General features: G+C 45.0%; 1 protein-coding gene across 8 annotated transcripts in view; it reads left to right on the forward strand.

Moving 5' to 3' along the window:
* The window catches only part of LOC147339722 (uncharacterized), a 496256-nt gene that overhangs the window by 373704 nt on the left and 108074 nt on the right, over positions 1 to 14478 (forward strand). For 3 of the 8 annotated variants that reach the window (XR_015158987.1, XR_015158985.1, XR_015158988.1), the window contains one exon: positions 13717 to 13840. The exons of 3 other annotated variants lie outside the window; for them this stretch is intronic. The gene's annotated coding sequence lies outside the window, so the exon portion shown is untranslated. Of the gene's footprint in view, positions 1 to 11089; positions 13467 to 13716; positions 13841 to 14478 lie in introns of those variants that run through there. 2 more of the 8 variants (XR_015159010.1, XR_015158993.1) reach the window with 2 other exon arrangements.

The following is a 14478-nucleotide window of genomic DNA, read 5'->3' on the forward strand; positions in this document are numbered from 1 at the left end:
ATTTCAGTGACGGACAGATGAGCTGACTCTGTGCAGCTACACAGAAAGCAAGCTGTGAGTCCCACTAGAAAAAGCATCCAGGAGTCTTTATGGAGCACAGTATTTATCCAAGTAAAATACGACTCTCGACAAGGTATCTGGTATATTGCCAATGTGTCTTATTTCGACGGGGGAAAAAATTACTCAGAGTGACATTTACCAAGTGTCCAATGATATCGTTGTATCATTTAGACCTTTTGTAAACATTACAGAGCAGTAACAATTCATGGCATAGTGATTAGGTTTTCTTGTTGTTGTCTACTTGCTAGGTTTTGTGTGATTCTTTTGTGACCCCATAGACTGCAACCTGTTAGGCTCCTGTATCTGGATTCTTAATCTCTGAGCCACCAGGCAGGCCCCAGTAACTTAGGCTTTGTCGTGCAAGTTATGGATGAATTTTACCCTTGGACATAACGCTGGGCTGTGAAAATGCACAGTTTCTGCATTCGCCAACCACAGGGAAGTGATGTACTTACAAGATCCAGATGAGACATTGGAAGAGAGAGTGGTGGGAAGGTTATTAGGAGATTCAGTAACTTCTGTTTGGATGATGGAGATCTCTAGAGATGATGGAGAGGAAACAGGAGGGTAGCCTTGAGTAAAAGATTCGGTTTCCCTTACATGTTTTTTTTTTTTTAATTTACCTTTTATGTAGTTGATATAAATGTATAGTTGATTTACAATGTTGTGTTAGTTTCAGCTGTACAGCAAAGAGATTCAGTTCTATGTATACATATATCCACTCTTTTTTTAGATTCTTTTCCCATATACGTTATTAGAGAGTGTTGAGCAGAGTTCCCTGTGCTATGGCAGTAGGTCCTTGTTGACTCTCTGTTTTATGTAGAGTAGTGTGTGTATGTCTAGGGCCTCCCTGGTGGCTCAGATGGTAAAGAATCTGCCTGCCATGCGGGAGACTCAGGTTCGATCCCTCCTGGTTTGAGAAGATCCCTGGAGGAGGAAATGGCAACCCACTCCAGTACTCTTGCCTGCAGAATCCCCATGGACAGTGGAGCCTGGCGGGCTACAGTCCTTGGGATCACAAAAGAGTCAGACACCACTGAAGACAGGCCTAGTCTCCCCTACGTGTTCTTGAATCTCAGAGAGACCCCTGCAGCCGTCTTCCTTCTGACACTTGGCGGTCCAGGAACACGCACTGGGTTGGTGTCTCCACCGTGGTCTGAAGCCCTTAGGGGAGCCTCTCTCTTCACTCCCCCGAGGAGAGATGATTCCACTCTTTTGATCTGGAGTCAGCTTTCAATTCCTGAGCCACTCAGCTCTACTTTGAAAATATGTCCACAATCTGACCTGTATCACCACCTCCATGCTTCAGATCTTCCCTCAGTTGGTTAGTGGCTCTGTAGCTGGTGCCTGATTCTGTCCCAAATTTGCTTATTCTTCATACGCTGTTCAGAGCTGTTTCACAGGACACTCATTGATTTAGGATGAAGCCAGAGCCTTAGTCTCCTATCCACAGCCAGCCGGGGGCATCTTGTGTCCGTCAGAACCAAAGGCAAGGCTTTGCAGCGGGCATGGAGGTTTCAGGTGATGGGTCCACATCTCACCGTCATCTCCACCTTCATGTCCTAGGACGGGCACGCTTATTCACTCAGTTCCTCTACATGCTTGCCATTGCTGTTTCTCCCTTTCTTCTCTTTAACGTGTTTTTAAAACATTCACAGTTTGTAAATTTAACTTTGGCCGCTCTGGGTCTTTGTTGCTGCATGCTGGCTTTCTGTAGTTGCAGCGAGCAGAAGCTACTCTTTAGCCATGGTGCGTGGGCTTCTCACTGTGGTGGTGTCTTTTGTTGCAGAACACAGTTCGGGGCTTCCCTCATAGTTCAGCTGGTAAAAAATCTACCTGCAATGCAGGAGAACCTGGTTCGATTCCTGGGTCAGGAAGATCCCCTGGAGAAATGACGGGCTACCCACTCCAGTATTCTTGGGCTTCCCTAGTGGCTTAGCTGGTAAAGAATCCACCTGCAATGTGGGAGAGCTGGATTCAATGCCCAGGTTGGGAAGATCCCCTGGAGAAGGGAAAGGGTACCTACTCCAGTATTCTGGCCTGGAGAATTCCATGGAGTGTACAGTCCACGGGGTCACAAAAGAGTCAGACACGACTGAGCGACCTTCAGTTCCCTTCGCGTCACAGGCTGTAGGGCGTGAGCTTCAGTAGTTGTGGCTTGCAGGTTCAGACGCCCTGCAGCATGTGGATCTTCCCAGACTGGGGACCGAACCCTCGTCACCTGTTTCGACAGGAAGATTGTTAACCACTGGACCACCAGGGAACACCCCCCTCCCCTGCTTTTTCTTAAGTCAGCCCAGCTCACTCACCACAGACACTCTCCTGTCGTGTCCCTCAGCCCAGAGCACCCTCTCCAATTTCCTGCTTGAGTCATCCCTTCCCTTCTGGGCCTGTGTGTCTTATTATCAGCATGGGTTCTCTGGCTGTTCTCTATAAACAGACTGTTCTCCTCTCTACCAAGTGTTCTATTACCATCAGGTTAGTTCAGTTCAGTCACTCAGTCATGTCCGACTCTTTGAGACCCCATGGACTGCAGCATGCGAGGCCTCCCTGCCCATCACCAACTCCTAGAGCTTACTCAAACTCATGTCCATTGAGTCAGTGATGCCATCCAACCATCTCCTCTGTTGTCCCCTTCTCCTCCCGCCTTCAATCTTTCCCAGCATCAGGGTCTTTTCCAATGAGTCCATTTTTCGCACCAGGTGGCCAAAGGATTGGACTTTCAGCATCAGTCCTTCCAATGAATATTCCAGACTGATATCCTTTAGGATGGACTGGTTGGATCTCCTTGCAGTCCAAGGGACTGTCAAGAGTCTTCTCCAACACCACGGTTCAAAAGGATCCATTCTTCAGCGCTCAGCTGTCTTTATCATCCAATTCTCTGTTACCATACACTCCCTCATTTCTCTCGTGGGTCCTTCTCAGAATACGTGTGTGTGTCTGTGTGTGTGTTGCTCACCGTTGATAGCCCTTGACCTTAGAGAGGACCACTCAGGACACAGAATGCAATAAATATTTTTGAATGAACAAATACGTGCTTGGGTTTATGTATAGAATGTGGGACGCAAGGAGCTTCTAAAGGTCTAAACAAGGGCCTCCACCCCGGCAGATGGAGGCTACAAGAGAATTGGTGGAGTTTTTCCGACTAAAGGCCTACAGGAGTATCTAGGGCATATTTGTACTTCCTTAACTCCACAGGTGGTACGTTAAATAAGGAAAATACATTTTAGATAGAGATTTTTTTCTTAACCTCTATTTCAGATATGCCCAGGTGTTCAAGGAATTCATGAATAGGACACTTAGGAACAAACATGCTGTGGAAGAAAACACTGTTTGAATCAATGAGAGATTAAGCTGCTGCATTCAAAACAGGGCTGTTATTGTGCCTGTACACGCTCAGTCGTGTCCGACTCTTTTGTGACCCCACGGACTGTAGCCCCACCAGGCTCCTCTGTCCATGGGATTCTCCAGACAGGAATACTGGTGTGGGTTGCCATTTCCTCCTCCAGCGGGGGTCTTGCTCACCCAGGGATCAAAGCCTTTGTATCTCTTGAGTCTCCTGTATTGCCAGGCGGGTTCTTTACATGCTGAGCCATGAGAGAAGCCCCTGAAACGTGGCAGCCTGGAAGAAACAGCTTGCACTGATACTCTGAGTAAGTAAGTGCTATGAGTTCTTACTTGCTTATTGAAGTAGTTACTGGAGTACCCATTGACAGAGGAGCATGGTAGGCTACAGTCCATGGGGTCGCAAAGAGTTGGACACGACGGAAGGCCTTCACTTTCACTTTCTTTGAGTACTTATTGAGTACTTACTTAAGTAAGTAAATAAGTATAAGACATACTCACACGCACAGAGAGAGGGTAATGGTCTTATTTGTGTCCCCCCGTTAAAGTTCCTATGTTTAAGTCGTAACTTATGGTATTTCAGAATGTGACTCGATTTGGAGACATGGCCTTCAGATAGGTAATTCAGGTGACGTGACCTCATTAGGCTGGGCCCTAAGCCAGTATGACTGGGGTCCTTATAAGGAGCCATCCAGGCACAAAGACGCCAGGAATGTGTGCCCACAAACCTTGAGAGCAGAAGAATTGATGCTTTTGAACTGTGGTGTTGGAGGAGACTCTTCAGAGTCCCTTGGACCACAAGGAGATCCAACCAGTCCATCCTAAAGGAAATCAGTCCTGGGTGTCCATTGGAAGGACTGATGCTGAAACTGAAACTCCAATACTTTGGCCACCTGATGCGAAGAGTTGACTCATTGGAAAAGACCCTGATGCTGGGAAAGATTGAAGGTGGGAGGAGAAGGGGACAACAGATGAGATGCTTGGATGGCATCACCGACTCAGTGGACATGAGTTTGAGTAAGCTCTGGGAGTTTGTGATGGACAGGGAGGCCTGGCGTGCTGCAGTCCATGGGGTCATGAGCAGTCGGATGCGAGTGAGCGACTGAACCGAACTGAAACCTTGAGAGGGCACAGCAAGAAAGATCTACCCCTGTGCCCGAATGTAGTGGGATCATAAATATGGCTGGCATCCTTGCCATACCATTCTGCTCTCTGATTTCATAATAACTCAGTGAGGCTGGCATTATCTTTGGCCCTTTAAAAATATGTTTTGTGTTTTTAATTTATTTACCTGTGCTGGCTCTTAGTTGCAAGCATGTGAGATCTAGGTCCCTGACCAGGGATCGAACCCAGGCCTCCTGCTTTGGGATCGCGGAGTCCTAACCACTGGGAAACCAGGGAAGTCCCGTCACTGGCCATTTTTTTCCCCCCAGGAACCTGGGTATAGGTCCATCCAAGATCCCAGGGGTGTGGAAAGCAGAGCTGGGAAGGAAACCTGCTTTCCCTCCACAGCCCTTCATCCTGACTGCCACGCCAGTGCCTCCGGATGTCATCTGAGTTAAAGAGCAGACACGAAAAAGGGGTCCCAGCTTTTGGACCCAAAAAGACATGTGTTCGACTCTTGCCTCTGCCCCTAACTTAGCAAATGTTGACCTTCAGCCACCTCTTCTGATGAGCCGGTATGTGGGAAACATTCCATACCACCCGCTTCTCATGATATCAAATCACTTTTGTTTAAATATTATGAAGTTGTCGGGATTAGCAGATGCAACCAGATACATATAGAGTGGATACACAGCTGAGTCTTACTGTATGCAAAGAGAACTCTATTCAGAATCCTATGATAGACCATAATGGAGAAGAGTATGAAATGGAAAGTGTATATATGTATCCCTGAGTTAGCTTGCTGTATACCAATCATTAACATCATATTATAACTCAGCTATACTTCAGTGGGGTGTCCCTGATAGCTCAGTTGGTAAGGAATCCGCCTGCAATGCAGGAGACCCCAGTTCAATTCCTGGGTGAGGAAGATCCCCCAGAGAAGGGATAGGCTACCCACTCCAGTATTTTTGGGCTTCCCTGGTGGCTCAGCTGGTAAAGAATCCACCTGCGATGCAGGAGACCTGGGTTTGATCCCTGGGTTGGGAAGATCCCCTGGAGAAGGGAAAGGGTACCCACTCCAGTATTCTGGCCTGGAGAATTCCATGGACTGTATAGTCCACGGGGTCACAGAGAGTCAGACACGACTGAGCGACTTGCATTTTCATTTTCATACTTCAATAAAAAATAAAGTAAATAGAAATTAAGAAATGTTATATGAGATGATGTCTCTATATGCCAAGAGACTTACTGAATATACTTACTCAAAGTTTGGAACCCAAAACTACTGACTGAATGAATTTTCCAATGATGTGATTGTATTTGGCATCATTACTTACACGCTTAAAATTAGTTAAACTTCCGTCATTTTAGAACATGAGCCATTAGATCCGCCCGTGAAGCTTTCCATAAATGCCATCTTTCGCCAGCGAGTGGTGAAAAGATATATAAATGTATATATTAAAGCGAATATCGGCCCATCTATTTGAAACTTATGATTGCTATTCTGAATTTATTCCAGTCAAAATTACCCATCTTTGCAAATTCAGCACATGTTCTCTTGTATATTACCAAAGGACCATTTTCTTTTCAGAGAGAACTTTAAGATATATGAGAAATGAAATGAGAGCTGTGAACGGTCAGGTAGAGGAATAATTCTGTTGGGGAACATTTCTTTTAAATTACCACTGTATAATATCATCAGGGTAATCATTTTTAGAAAAGAAGATAGTTGCCTTTTTATGTTTTCAATCATTGCTATGCTTTCAATAGCCTCAGGGCTCATTTTTTTTTTCTCAGTAAAGTGAAGAAAATGTATTTTTCCCCCTTTGTTTTGCTGAAAATGTGTAATATATGAAAATGTATGCGAATGGGATTCGGTATGGAGGAGGGGGGAAGGCAGGAAATGAACCAGATTTTTGGCTCCTTTCTAAAAAGTGCTTTTATAATCAGTTGGGAAGATCCACCTGGAGAAGGGAAAGGGTACCCACTCCAGTATTCTGACCTGGAAAATTCCACGGACTCTATAGTCCATGGGGTTGCAAAGAGTTGGACAGGACTAAGTGATTTTTGCTTTGTTCAAATGGAATATATTTTAACATTCTAAGTAAGGTAACAATCAGAGTTTTAAAAATATCACGTGTTAGGCATAGCAAACATAAACTGTACAAATCTTTTAAGTGTGAAATTCTATGATATTTTACGTAGGGGTATACTTAGGTTGGAGAAGGAAATGGCAACCCACTCCAGTATTCTTGCCTGGGAAATCCCATGGGCAGAGGAGTCTTGGTGGGCTACAGTCCATGAGGTTGCAAAGAGTCGGACACGACTGAGAAATGAAAGAGCCTATTTAGAGTACCAACACTCTGATCAAAATAGAAATCTTTCCAGTACCCGGCAGTTACCCGAGTGCCCCTTCCTCAGTCAGTAGCATCCTCTCACCCAGACATTGTCATCACTGGCACATTTGCCATCATGGGTTGCTTTATCCTTCCCTAACCTGTAGGTGGATAGGGTCTGACGCGGCTCACTCTGCAGTTTCCAGCTTTGTCTGCTCGTCCGTGAGTGTGTGAGATTCATTCAAGGTGTTGTGTGCAGCATATTTCGTTCTGTTTTTATTACTGCCTGTGTACTGACTCACTGCAGTCCTGTCCAACTCTGTGCGACCCTACGGACTGTAGCCCTCCTGGATTCCTCTGTCCATGGGATTCTCCAGGCAAGAATATCGGAGTGGGTTGCCTCCTCCACGGGATCTTCCCAACCCAGGTCTCTGTCTCCTGCATTGGCAGGCTGGTTCTTTTACCAGTAGCGCCACCTGGGTTATTATTAGTTGGTAATATATTGTAAAAATGAAGTGTAATTTTTTTTTAATCCACTGTATTGGTGGATATTTGGGTTGACCCACTTTGGAGCTCACAGTCCATGGGGTCACAGAGTTGGACACAACTGAGCATGCATGCATAGGAAATTTGGAGCTCATGCATAAATCCACGATGAACACTATTGTGCTTTTGTTGGACATGCAGATTCCGTCTACCTCTGGGGATAAACACGGTGGGTGTTTTTAGTGGACGCTATGAAACAGCTCTTCCTCAAGCCGTATACTTAGTTAGCTTCACAACTATGCAAGGCTTGAGGTTGACAATCTTTTTAAAACAATATCATTCATTCTAAGTATCTGGGTAGTGGTATGCATTCTGACTTTCATTTGTAATTTTTCCTGGTAGGTAATGATATTAACTTTTCCTGTGTGTGTGTGTGTCTGGGTTTTTTGTGTGTGTGTATGTGTGTGACCATTTGAAAATCCTCATTTGGAATGTCTGCTCAAGTGTTTTAAAATGTTCCATTCACTCGTCTTTTATATATGAATTTGTAGGAGTTCTTCGTATATATTAGATGTGTGTTCTGGGTGCTAAGTCGCTTCAGTCGTGTCTGACTATCTGTGACCCCGTGGAGTGTAGCCCACCAGGCTCTTCTGTCCATGGGATTCTCCAGTCAAGAACACTGGAGTGGGTTGCCATGCCCTCCTCCAGGGGACCTTCCCAATCCAGAGATCGAACCCAGGTCTCTTATGTTTCCTGCATTGGCAGGTGGGTTCTTTACCTCTAGTGCCATCTGGGAAGCCCCCGTGTTCTGGATACTGGTCTAGTATTGCTCTTCACTGCTATTACTGATGTCTGCTGATGGACAAAAATTCTTAATTTTAACAAAAAACAGTTTGGTGATTTTGTTCTTTTGTGCCTAGTGATTTTTCTGTGGTTTAGAAATTGTTACATACCTCAAGCTCATGAACCTATTCTTAATTTTTTTTTTTTTTTGCTACAAGTTGTGGTATTAATGTTTTACAGATGGTCTGTAATTTCATATTAATTTATTTCAGATAAAGACTCCTGTTTTAAAAACATGAATATCTCGTTGAACCAAAATGACCTATTTAATTGACATTCCTTTCTGCTGATGAATTGATATGATACTTTCTCATAAACAAGTCGACTGCATACACGGATCATCCAGAGTCTAGACTGTTTGCTCCAATGTTTTCTCTTGTCTTTTGTGCTGCTGTGTTGATTTCTGTAGCTTTGTTGTGTATCTTGATATCTCGTAAGTTACACCCTTGACATTTGGTCCATTTCAAGATTCAGTTCAGTTCAGCTCAGTCGCTCAGTCATGTTAGACTCTTTGCGACCCCATGAATTGCAGCATGCCAGGCCTCCCTTACCTGGGCTAATCTAGGCCCTTTGACTTTCTCTCCAAGCTCACAAAAACCTGGGTGAAATATTGATATGCGTTGCCTTGAGACTATAAACCAAGCTGGGAAGAATGGACACCTGAAAAATATTGAATCTTCCAATCTATAAACGTGAGAGGTTTCTCTTTATGTCCATCATGTTTAAATTCTCTCAGCATTTTCCGTTGTTTCCTGTGTAAAAGATTTCACATCATTAGATTTATTTGTTGGCATTTAGTATATTTGATGAAGTTGTCAGTTGTGTGTGTGTGTGTGTGTGTGTGTGTGTGTATTTTCTTTTTTCCTTGCCTTTAAGTTTCAAATTCATTGCTGTCTGTATCACTTTCAGGTTTCCTAAGTCTTGGCAAAAAAAAAACAAAAACACAACAACAAATCTTTGGCCTTAACCTTTGGTCAAGCCAGCAATAAATGAAGTAATTTGTAAATGCTTCCTTCACTGCACATTTATCAAGATATACCGCTGGTATCCTTGGTCCATTTCCTTGCGTCTCACTTGGTTTTCAAAGTTATTACCGACTCTTAGTAGAGAGTCTCTCTCTCAGTAATTTAAAAAAAAAATTTTTTTTTTAAATTTTATTTGTTTTTGGCGTCACTGGGTCTTCTCTGCTGCGTGCGGGCTTAGTCTAGTGGCAGCGAGTGGAGGCTACTCTCCATTTGCGGAGCACGGACTTCTCGTTGTGCTGACTTCTCTCATTGAGGAGCGCCGGCTCTAGGGTGTCCAGGCCTCCGTTTTTGGGGCACACGGGCTTAGCTCCCCTGTGGCACATGGGATCATCGTAGACGGAAGAGGATAGAGCCCCTGTTCCCTGCCTCGGCAGGTGGGTGCTTAACCACTGGGCCACTAGGGAAGTCCTCTCTCAGACCCTTTTTATGACAGTCCCCCAGCGATTCTTTTTGTTACCCCTCCTACCAGTTCATCCACACGATCTTTCTGGATTAGGCGTCTTGAATCATAGGTCAGACCATAGCATTATCTTATCAGCTCTTCGTAGCATCATGCTAACATTTCCAGCTGTGTCCTTACCAACCCCCCTTTTTCCAGCTTTATCTCTGCTCCTTCCTCTTTTATGTGCTTCAGACAGGAAGTGAAACCCTCCACCTTTGCACAGCTGAAGTGGGAAGGTGTGACCTGTGTTCACGCTGCTTTATGCTTACAGAATCTCTGTCCATGAAGGTCCCTCCCCCAAGAAAGGTGGGATCACAGTTTGGTGTAAGATGAAATGCTTTATGAGCCCTCAAGCAAATATAAGTAAGCACTTCTTTGCAGTCATGCAGGGCAGCTCTCACAGTCGCCCACGCACAACTCGTTTGAGGAGGTTTTTCATTCCCAGCTCTCTCTCCTGACACTGACCCGTCCACCTTTGTGCCTCTAACAGCATCCAGTGTGACCAACCTAGACAGCATGTTAAAAAGCAGAGACATGACTTTGCCGACAAAGCTCCGTCTAGTCAAAGCTGTGGTTTTTCCAGTATCGTGTCTGGATGTGAGACCTGGACTCGAAAGAAATCTGAGCGCCGAAGAACTGATGCTTTTGAACTGTGGTGTTGGAGAAGACTTTTGAGAGTCCCTTGGACTGCAAGGAGATCCAACCAGTCCATCCTAAAGGAGATCAGTCCTGAATATTCATTGGAAGGACTGATGCTGAAGCTGAAGCTCCAATACTTTGGCCACTCTATGTGAAGAACTGACTCATTGGGAAAGACCCTGATGCTGGGAAAGATTGAAGGCTGGAGGAGAAGGGACGACAGAGGATGAGATGGTTGGATGGCATCACCAACTCAATGGACATGAATTTGAGTAAGCTCCAGGAGTTGGTGATGGACAGGGTGCAGTTCTTGGGGTCACAAAGAGTCAGACACAACTGAGTGACTGAACTGAACTGAACTGACAGTCTTTGCCTTGTGGTTGATACTTAATAGATAAACTTTGTGTGTACATGAGTGCACAATCATGTCCCAACTCTCTGCGACCCCATGGACTGTAGCCCACCAAGCTCCTCTCCCCATGGGATTCTCCAGGCAGGAATACTCGAGTGGGTTGCCATACCCTTCTCCAGGGGATCTTCCAGGCTCAGTGATGGAACCCACACCTCCTGCATTGCAAGTGCATTCTTTACCAATGAGCCACCGGGGAAGCTCAGTATAGGTTGACTTAAATTTATTTTTAATCGATGCAAATAGTAAACCATCATGTACGATGCAGTCTTTTCTATTGTGAGTTTTGTGAGCCATGGGTTCCCGGGCAAAGCTTTTGAAGTACTGAAACAAAAAATAAAATAAGATGGGCAAAACTCCTTTCTGCACTGACTAGAGTATCACTAAGGAATTCTGAACCTTTTTTTTTTTTTTTGAAGCATGTAATTTATGTGCATGATAAAACAGCCCTTTGTTTCACAAGTCAACATTCTTAATGCGGTCTGTCAAAGTGCATTCTCAGTAAATTGCTTTGATGAACTTGCCAGCCCAGTTAGTTTCTTTTAAGGGAAAGAAAAGAAGGAGGGGGTGAAAAACACTTCTGCAGCAAGAAAAAAAAGAAAGTAAGTAAATAGAACAGGTCTAGACTGTACTGGATGGTTTTACATCCAAGATTGCAAATAATTTGGTTTCACACTTGTATGGGCCAGGATTCTGCCTCAAAATTTGCAAGTTAAAAGCTCTGTTTCACATAGTTTTTATTTCAGCTTCTGCCCCACATACCCACATCCATTAGCATGCATGGAGTTGATATAGTTTTTAAATGTACTCCTAGTAGAGAAGGCCTCAGCTTGACCACCCTGAGTTCTGACGCTTGTTGTACTCTGCCATCTCTTTTTAAAAAAATATTAATTTTTATTGCAGTATTGTTGCTTTATGGTGTTGTGTCAGTTTCTGCTGTACAGCAAAGTGAATCATCTATATATATATATACACACATATATATAAGTGAAAGTGAAAGTCGCTCAGTCGTGTCCAACTCTCTGCGACCCTGTGGACTATCAGTTCAGTTCACTTCAGTCATGTCCGACTCTTTGCGACCCCATGAATCCCAGCACGCCAGGCTTCCCTGTCCATCACCAACTCCCGGAGTTCACCCAGACTCACGTCCATCGAGTCAGTGATGCCATCCAGCCATCTCATCCTCTGTCGTCCCCTTCTCCTCCTGCCCTCAATCCCTCCCAGCATCAGAGTCTTTTCCAATGAGTCAGCTCTTCGCATGAGGTGGCCAAAGTACTGGAATTTCAGCTTTAGCATCATTCCTTCCAAAGAAATCCCAGGGCTGATCTCCTTCAGAATGGACTGGTTGGATCTCCTTGCAGTCCAAGGGACTCTCAAGAGTCTTCTCCAACACCACAGTTCAAAAGCATCAATTCTTTGGCGCTCAGCCTTCTTCACAGTCCAACTCTCACATCCATACATAACCACAGGAAAAACCATAGCCTTGACTAGACGGACCTTTGTTGGCAAAATAATGTGTCTGCTTTTGAATATGCTATCTAGATTGGTCATAACTTTCCTTCCAAGGAGTAAGCATCTTTTAATTTCATGGCTGCAGTCACCATCTGCAGTGATTTTGGAGCCCAGAAAAATAAAGTCTGACACTGTTTCCACTGTTTCCCCATCTACTTCCCATGAAGTGATGGGACCGGATGCCATGATCTTCGTTTTCTGAATGTTGAGCTTTAAGCCAACTTTTTCACTCTCCACTTTCAGTTTCATCAAGAGGCTTTTGAGTTCGTCTTCACTTTCTGCCATAAGGGTGGTGTCATCTGCATATCTGAGGTGATTGATATTTCTCCCGGCAATCTTGAGTCCAGCTTGTGTTTCTTCCAGTCCAGCGTTTCTCATGATGTACTCTGCATAGAAGTTAAATAAGCAGGGTGACTATATAGCCCATGAAATTCTCCAGGCCAGAATACTGCAGTGGGTAGCCTATCCCTTCTCCAAGGGGATCTTCCCAACCCAGGGATCAAACCCAGGTCTCCCACACTGCAGGTGGATTCTATACCAGCTGAGCCACCAGGGAAGCCTAAGAATACTAGAGTGGGTAGCCTATCCGTTCTCCAGTGGGTCTTCTTGACCCAGGAATCGAACTGGGGTCTCCTGCATTGCAGGTGGATTCTTCACCAACTGAGCTACCAGGGAAGCCCACCATATACATATGTATATAGCTCCCCTCTCTTTTTTAGACTTCATTCCCGTTTAGGTCAGCAGACAGCACTGAGTAGAGTTCCCTGTGCTATAAAGCAGGTTCTCCTTAGCTATCTATATTCTACATGATATCAGTAGTATGTGTGCCTCAGTCCCCATCTTCCAGTTCATCCCACACTCCCTTTCTGACCTTCATGTCACTGTATGTTGTCTGTGTCCGTGTCTCTATTTCTAGCTTGCAGAGACATTCATCTGAACCTTGACATGTGTGCCTTAACAGAGTAGGCATATACCCTGAGAAAAGTATAATTAAAAAAAAAAAAGCACACGCACCGCAGTGTTCACTGCAGTGCTGTTTATAATAGCCAGGACATGGAACTGACCTAGATGCCCACTGACAGATGAATGGATAAGGAAGATGTGGTACGCATAGACCGTGGAATATTACTCAGCCATGAAAAAGAATGGAGTGAGGTTCTCTTGCAGAGACACGCGTGGATCCAGACACTCGTCAGAGTGCAGATGTCTTTCCTGGAGAGGCCAGGACAGGACCTCACCCCTGGGACTCTGAGGACAGGCACTTGGTTAGTTTTGAAATCAGACTTTTCCTAGATGCAGGGCATGCTATAGCTGAGAGAACTTAGTGAAACTTCCTGCATGTATTCTCCTAGGAAATTTAAAGCAGAATGCTTACATTTCCCTCTCATACCAAGGGTGGTGGTGTTTTCTGGGGGAAAAAAAAATGTGGGAAAATAGAGTAGCAGAGAGATCTGTTTTCTGCTTCTATGCTAACTGGAGCTTTTATTTTTTTCCTTTAATGTGGCTGCATCTTAGTGAAGGCTCTCTGTTGTGACATGTGAACTCTCAACTGTGGCCCTCGGGATCTAGTTCCCTGACCGGGGGTCGAACCTGGGACCCGTGAATTATGAGCATTGAGTCCTAACCACCGGACCACCAGGCAAGTCCCTAAGTGGAGCTTTTGATGAATAGAGTTTTAGCCTGAACCTTGTCAGCTCCCACAGAGGAGGGCCACCTTGTCTCATTGTCAGCCTTTGTCAGTACATTGGTATGTGTGTGGTGTGTGTGTGTACACAAGTGTTCACATATACACATTTGGGGAAGGTAAGTTGAGCTGCCATCTCATTTTCCACTTGCCAGTCAAAGAAACACCATCATGCCACTGCGTTTGCTCTCATCTCTCCACTACAAGTGGTCAGGCTTTAAGAGAGGGATTCTCTGTTTGGGAATTCAACACAGCTCAATTGAATTTCAGCTGGTGTTCCCTTGGGCGGAAAGACGAAAATAAGGTTAATTACAGAAAGCCCCGAAATTCTTTTCTTAAATAATGCCAGATGGGCTTTCCCAGGTGGCGTTAGTGGTAACAAACCTGCCTGCCAACGCAGGAGATCTAAGAGCCGTGGGTTTGATCCCTGGGTCGGGAAGATGCCCTGGGGGAGGGCATGGCAACCCACTCCAGTGTTCTTGCCTGGAGAATGCCATGGACAGAGGAGCCCGGTGGGCTACAGTCCATGGGGTCACAGAGAGTCAGACACGACTGAAGCATCTGAGTACACTCACACAACGCCAGGTGAACAG

The sequence above is a fragment of the Bos grunniens genome, chromosome X, assembly GCF_055505025.1.
Source record: "Bos grunniens cultivar Pamir isolate PY7600 chromosome X, Bosgru_T2T1.0, whole genome shotgun sequence".
Lineage (NCBI taxonomy): Eukaryota > Metazoa > Chordata > Mammalia > Artiodactyla > Bovidae > Bos > Bos grunniens.